At 33.4% G+C, this 7,083-nt stretch overlaps 1 pseudogene; it reads left to right on the top strand.

The window, feature by feature from the left end:
• The first annotated feature begins 5,331 nt into the window (after window positions 1–5,331).
• On the top strand, window positions 5,332–6,831 carry LOC149389227 (uncharacterized; annotated as a pseudogene).
• The last annotated feature ends 252 nt before the right edge of the window (window positions 6,832–7,083 follow it).

Below are 7,083 nucleotides of genomic sequence, written 5' to 3'. Positions count from 1 at the left end.
TCTGCGGGCGTGGCGCCGAAGATCGAGGGTTGATCAATCTCACATCCCAGACGGTTTCTTAGTAACCGTTCTCGCTACTCTTGTAGTGGGTCGTTATTCCTCGGATGCTCGGCTTTAACTGTCGAAGTGTGCATTTTACTTTGATTTTACACGTGTTTATTTAGTTTTGACTAGTCTTTGACATACCATCTCCTCTTCTCTTCGAAGTTCTACATGATAGGGTTTGTTCTTGACTTGTGAACGGGTCGGTCTTTAACTTTCAAGAATTCTCAGGCCTATTTGACTCGAACTCGGTGCTGGATATCTCTGTTCTTGGGACTCCGGGCAACCTTCTCGGCCATCTTGATTTATATATATGAGTAACAATTTCAAATATCACCAAATACTATGACGTGGCCATGTTAATCATAATTAAATTTACGTAATTAACTTTTACTAAAAAAAATCATACCTTTCAATTATTATGAATCAGTGTTTCAAATGTTGGCGAAAATCGGCGATTTTCGGCGGCGACGTCACTGCCGGAGTACTAACAGCAGACGAAGATGTCTTTTTTCGTTTCGTCATAGAAACTCATTCGAAAATCGCCAAAATGACTTGTCATTTCTCTGTACGACATTCGCCAAAGCTTGTTCACTCCATGCGTAAAAAACTGTCCAAAATTGTCTCATTTTCGGGAAAGTTGGGGAAACGAAAATCGGCGACTGAAAATCGGAGAGGGAAGAGAAGCGTATGAGACCTCACGTACACCGGCGACTCTCGATGAATTTCCATGTCATCGTCGTTGTTTTGGCTCGGCGGAGTACAAAAGTTTCCAGATTTCGGCAATGCTCATAAGATTTTCGACGAAGTTCAGGAAGTTTTGATTACAATGCCTCTGTTGTTTTCAATTTTTTTTTTTTTTTTTTTTGCGGCGTTAGTTAAGAAAGCGATATGAGCAAGATGATGATGATGGTTGGAATATATTAAGGGATTATTCCTATTCTATGACATCCACAATGATTTTGGACCAAAATCAAATAAGTTCGATTTAATCCTAAACTATGACTATCTATTTTCTTTAAGTACAAAAATACCCTCAATAACTCACTGTGACTTTTTATTGACATTAATACAAATAAGTTCCAATGTTTATTGACATTAATTTAAAAAAAAAAAAAGACCAAACAAAATCCATAACAACTCAGTTACACACGGCAAAAAAAAAAAAAAAAACAGCATACACGGTCAAGTCTCACGGCCAAGTCCAAAACACGTCCAAAAATCAGCAAATCCATGGTTAATTCATCCAAAATTCGAAAACAGCTCAAATCAACAATCCTAAGCATAATTCCAAACACAAAATTGACTCACAATATCAACAATTCTCAAGATTATCAAAACCCCCAATTTCTAATGAACATACCCTGATTTTTCGGCCAAAATAATCTCCGACGCTGAAGCTCCTGGGAACGACGGTCATGGCCGCCGAAGAGCAGCCCATGGCCATCCCGGCTGCGGCGACCTCGAAGTGTCCGCCGGAACAGCCCGCCATGGATTCCGCGTAGAATTTCTGTGGTTTTTAAAGTTAAAAAATCAAAGAAAAAACGATTCTCGGGATTCTGGATAATTTTGAAAAGTTTCTGAATATTTCTGGGTTTTCGTTGAAGATTTATTGACGTTGATGTCAATAAAAATGCATATTTATTGACATCAATGTCAATAAATCTTCAAATGAATTTTCCAGAATTGTTGAAGATAAATCTTCAACGAAAACCCAGAAACGTTGAAGATTTATTGACATTAATGTCAATAAAAATGCATATTTATTGACATTAATGTCAATAAATCTTCAACGTTTCTGGGTTTTCGTTGAAGATTTGATTCTGGATAATTTTGAAAAGTTTCTGAAAATTTCTGGGTTTTCGTTGAAGATTTATTTACATTAATGTCAATAAAAATGCATATTTATTGACATTAATGTCAATAAATCTTCAACGAAAACCCAGAAATATTCATATTTTTCTTACCCAATTCCTGTGAAATTCACTATCCTCGGTGGGTTCTCTTCCTTTCCCGGCGTTCGCTTCCCGGTCGGTCTCCACGGCGACGCTCGGCGTTCTCGTATCCTCGGTGGGTTCTCTTCCTCTTCCTCCGCGAGCTCAACTCCATCTCACTCTCACTCTCTCTCTCTCTCTCTCCCGAATTCTCGTTCTTCTTCTTCCTCGCTCAACTCGGCGACAAAGCACGAGAACCCCAAACTAATTTTAGGGGTTTGAAACCCCCGTGATAAGCCTCGACGGAGTTCTTCTTCTTTTGGACGCGAGAGAGAGAGAGAGAGAGAGAGAGAGAGAGAGAGAGAGAGAGAGAGAGAGAGAGATTTTGAACGAAGAAGAAGAAGAAGAAAAGAAATAAATGATAAAAAAACAATGAGAAAAAATTGAAAGAAATAAAAGGATAAAGACGTAATTGTGTAAAAAAGCAAGTCATGTTTTTGGATTAAATTAGAGATATTGGATTTTGGTCCAAAACTATTGTAAAAGTCATAGTTTAGGAATAATCCCATATATTAAAACCTTATTGGGCCAAAATAAACAACAAAGCCCAATCAATGCCTAAGTGGGTTAAAAAAAGACATAAGACCATTAAATGAAATAAATTTTTAAAGGATAAAAGATAAATATAATTAAATTACATAAAAGTTTATGTAGATAATCTTTTTAATCAGCCATAAATATTGTTAACTATTTTAATCAATATATATATATATATATATATTTATACATAAATTGATATTTTTATTATTATTATTTTGGTACATATATATATATATATATATATATATAATAGATAAAAAACTATATATAGTACATATTTTGAGAGAGATATATATATATATATATATATATATATATATAATTTTAAAAATTGTAAAATATATGTATATATATACTTAATATATTATGTAATATTATTTCCGTTTGATTTTTTATCGGCATGTCGATTTTCCATGGAAATAGGTATTTAGATCGGCATATCAATTGCTATTTTTCACATTTTTTTGTTTGATTTTCCGTCGACGTGTCCATTTTCTGTAAATCAAAATGCACGAAATGGCATCGAAAACGGTATTTTGAACCTTATTATTATGAAGAGAAATTACCTAATTTGCCACCAATTTCATAACATTTTCCCACTTTCCATCAAAATGTTAATTTTTTCCAAAATGCCACCATCTATGTCAACAATGTTGACATCTATGTTTGCCCTTCACTATTAGATGTCAACATTGTTGACATAAATGTCAACAATGTTGACATAGAGGTGACATTTTGGGAAAAATTAGCGTTTTGGTGGAAAGTGAGAAAATGTTATGAGTGTTTAACAGTAAAATCGTTTACTTCCTTTTAACAAAAAAAAAATTAGAAATGTGGAAATTAATGTGGCGGTTAAATCCCTCAAGATTAGGGAATTGTCATTTTTAAATGGTTCATAATAAAATACATTACATTTGGTTATTTGAAGTTGTGTATTCTGGTAAGTTTTGGTTTATACTGGTTTATTTCATAAGCGTTTTGGATAGTATAGTGTTACATACGTTATGGTTTCTCTTGTGTGTAAGAATTATATTGACAAATTGCTTGAAATTAAGCTTGATAAACCGTTATAAACAGGTAAAATGTGCTACAAAATTTAAATTAGTTTTTTAATATGATTAAAAGTCATGACATGAATGTGAGATATGGTTTAGTTGTTTATTTATTGCAGATCAATTGATTGGTTCACATAACTAATTTTTTTTACTGAATTATTTTGTAAACGTGAACTAGATAATATAAGAATATTAACTATTTTGTAACGAAATATCTTACACTTTAATTTGGCCTGTTACAGTCTTAAGAAAAAAAAAATCATCCGAAGAAGAAGAAGTGAAGAACCATAGGTGATTTTTCTTTTTTCTTCATTAAACCTGGTCTAACGGTAGCGGGACGGGACGGAATCCTCATAGAAACCATTTTTTTTTAACAAATCCTTAAAAAAAAAAAAGGATAGGTGCTCAGGTCAACTCCAATGGTACGCCAAATCACCAAATTTGGTGGGATTTGATGCTGCAATCGCACGGTAAATGTTACGCTATATATAGCGTTATACACAGTGTCACACCATATATAGCGTGGCATTGTGTACACGCCAAATGTTTTTTTTTTAAGTATTTTAATTATGCATTAAACAAAAATTTTACATATATATACTTATATTTACCCTTATTAATATTTATATAACACCAAAACTCATAATTTGACTACAAAAACACATTAAAATAAAATTCAATAAAACTTAAAAATTTAAAGATATGTTACAAAGTCCAAATTAAACACACAAAATATACTAAAAACAATAGCATAATTTCAAAATATATAGTAAATACATAAAAACATAATTTAAAAACCTGAAAAATTATTTCTGGTTCCACCCAATAAATTATAATACTGAGTAAAATCTTCATTTTGATCTCCTTGAACTTGTTCTCCATTAGCTTGATCTTCTTGAGCTTGATCTTACTGAGCTTGATCTCGTTGATAATTAGATGCTCGATATTGAGATCCATAATATTCAGAACCTCCTCCTTGTTCTTCATTTTGGGTTGTCTGTGCTCTTTTTTGCATAATTTTTCTTTTTCTTTGTCAAGAAATACACGCATATTTGGATCGGATACAATATCCAAATTCATAAATAAAATTTATTCTCTTCCTTCATTTGAGCTAGCTCAATCTTTTTCTTCCGAAGTTCATTTTTTTTGTCTTTGAAGCTCAATTTTATCAAAACTAGTATCTTTAATAGATCGAACAAGATTATTGTTTTTCTCCATCATTTTTTTAAATTCTTCTCCCTCTTTTTGTTGTCTCTTTGCTTTTTTCACACCCATTGGCCTTCCAGATAAAATGCAAGTACCTTCTTGATCGTTCATGTTAAGATCAAAAGAATTCATACCGGGGGTTGCCGGTGACTCGGTAGAAAATGATGACGATGAAGGAAAATTAGGACCCGGTGACTTGGTGTTTGAGCTGCTATTAGCGAACTTCTCAATTCCTTTTAGGATGGGCCAGACATGATCGAATTTGAAGCCTTTCTTGTAATCTTTATCCTCTACCAATAACATATTCGCTTGAGTCAACTATTACATATTGATAAGAGAATAATGTTAAAAAAGTTAGTAAGTATAAATAAAAAAAATGTGAGTTCATATTATCCACAAAATATATACTTACAATGTCTTGTTCCGAAGCACCTCTGGGATTCTTATTTTCAATCTGGTTAACACATCCCCTTAGTTTGGAAAGAGCTCTAAGAATGGTTGTCACTCTACTTTCTAAAGATATTCGTGGTCTAACTTTGTGGATTCCATTTGAGTGGTAATTTGCTTCAATTCTTGCCCAAAATTGATCTTTTTTTTGGGAAATCCCTATGATAGGTTTTTGAGAAATATCAAGATAGATATGACACAAGTGCATATATTCTCAATATGGTAGTTCATCTTATATATCATCTTATATACCATCTTCTTCTTCATCATCTTCTGCTTCAGATAATGAATTTTATGAAGATCTAGAAAACAAAGTCATATCTCAAATTACTGAAACAACAATTTTATGCTAAATCGTATGCTAAATACCCAAGGTTCTCATCGCGGATCTGTTCCTGGTCATGTAGTTATTAACCGTGATCGGGAACAAGCCGCTCGCAATATCTTCAACGACTATTTTGCAGAGAATCCTCGATTCCCAGAGATGATGTTCCGACGAAGATTTCGAATGAGCAGAGCTTTATTTCTTCCTATTCATGATGTTGTGCAAAGGCATGACAATTACTTTGTCCAACGATGAGATAGAGTCGGTAAACTCGGGTTGTCTAGTTTACAAAAACTAACAACCGCATTTCGAATGCTAGCGTATGGATCACCAGTAGATTTCACCGATGAGTATATCAAAATAGGCGAGTCTACAACTTTGGTGTGCTTGAAGCGATTTTGCCGTGCCATGGTCGAGGTGTTTGGAGGCCATTATCTTCGAGCACTTGATGTTAATGACGTTGCAAGGCTACTCCGCATTAACGAGCGTCGAGGATTTCCAGGTATGTTGGGTAGTTTAGATTGTATGCAGTGGAAGTGGAAAAACTGCCTAACAACTTGGGGAGGTCAATATGCTGGACGTAGTGGATCTCCTACTATTATTCTAGAAGCAGTAGCTGACTATGATCTTTGGATATGGCATGCATATTTTGGTCTACCGGGATCTAATAATATGATATTAATGTGATTGAGGCATCCCATCTTTTTGCTAATCTTGCTGAGGGTAATGCTCTACAGGCCAATTATGTCATTAATGGAAAATAATTTAATATGGGTTATTATCTAGCTGATGGTATATACCCAAAATGGTCGACCCTTGTTCAGACTATTCACGATCCCCGTGGCCCAAAAAAAAGTTGTTTGCAATGAAACAAGAATCATGTAGAAAGGATGTGGAGCGTGCATTTGGAGTATTGAAGTCAAGATTTGCAATTGTGGCCGGACCATTCCGCTTATGGAGTAAGAAAGTGCTACATGATATTATGACATCGTGTATTATTATGCATAATATGATAATAGAAGATGAACGCGATGTTTGTCCAACCATTGAAGAACGAGCCGAAGTCCCAAATGCAGAAGTTGAGATAACAGACAATGAAGATGCTCGATTTCAACAATTCTTAGCCCGACACCGACAAATCAAGAATAGAGATGCTCATATTGAACTTCGAAATGCATTAATTGAGCACTTGTGGAACGAATATACTAATTCTGATAATTAGTATGAAGTAATATGTATTTCAAATGTATGTTTTTTTTTAATTATTTAGATGTAATATGTTTTTTAAGTAATGTAATTTTTAGTTCAGAATTTTATTATTTTAAATTTTTGATTTTTGTTAAACATTAGCAAGTAATAAATAATTTAATCACGTCATTAAAAATAAAGATACTATAATTATTTTAGTGTGATAAAAAAGTGTATAGTTATAATAATATAATAATGATAAATAGTAATTTTAGTGTGAAATTTG

Source organism: Urtica dioica, chromosome 8 (assembly GCF_054948205.1).
Source record: "Urtica dioica subsp. dioica isolate 48M chromosome 8, U.dioica_male_clone48M_v1_H2, whole genome shotgun sequence".
Classification (NCBI taxonomy): domain Eukaryota; kingdom Viridiplantae; phylum Streptophyta; class Magnoliopsida; order Rosales; family Urticaceae; genus Urtica; species Urtica dioica.
The sequence above is the reverse complement of the archived record's forward strand: the minus strand, read 5'-3'. Positions and strand labels throughout refer to the sequence as shown.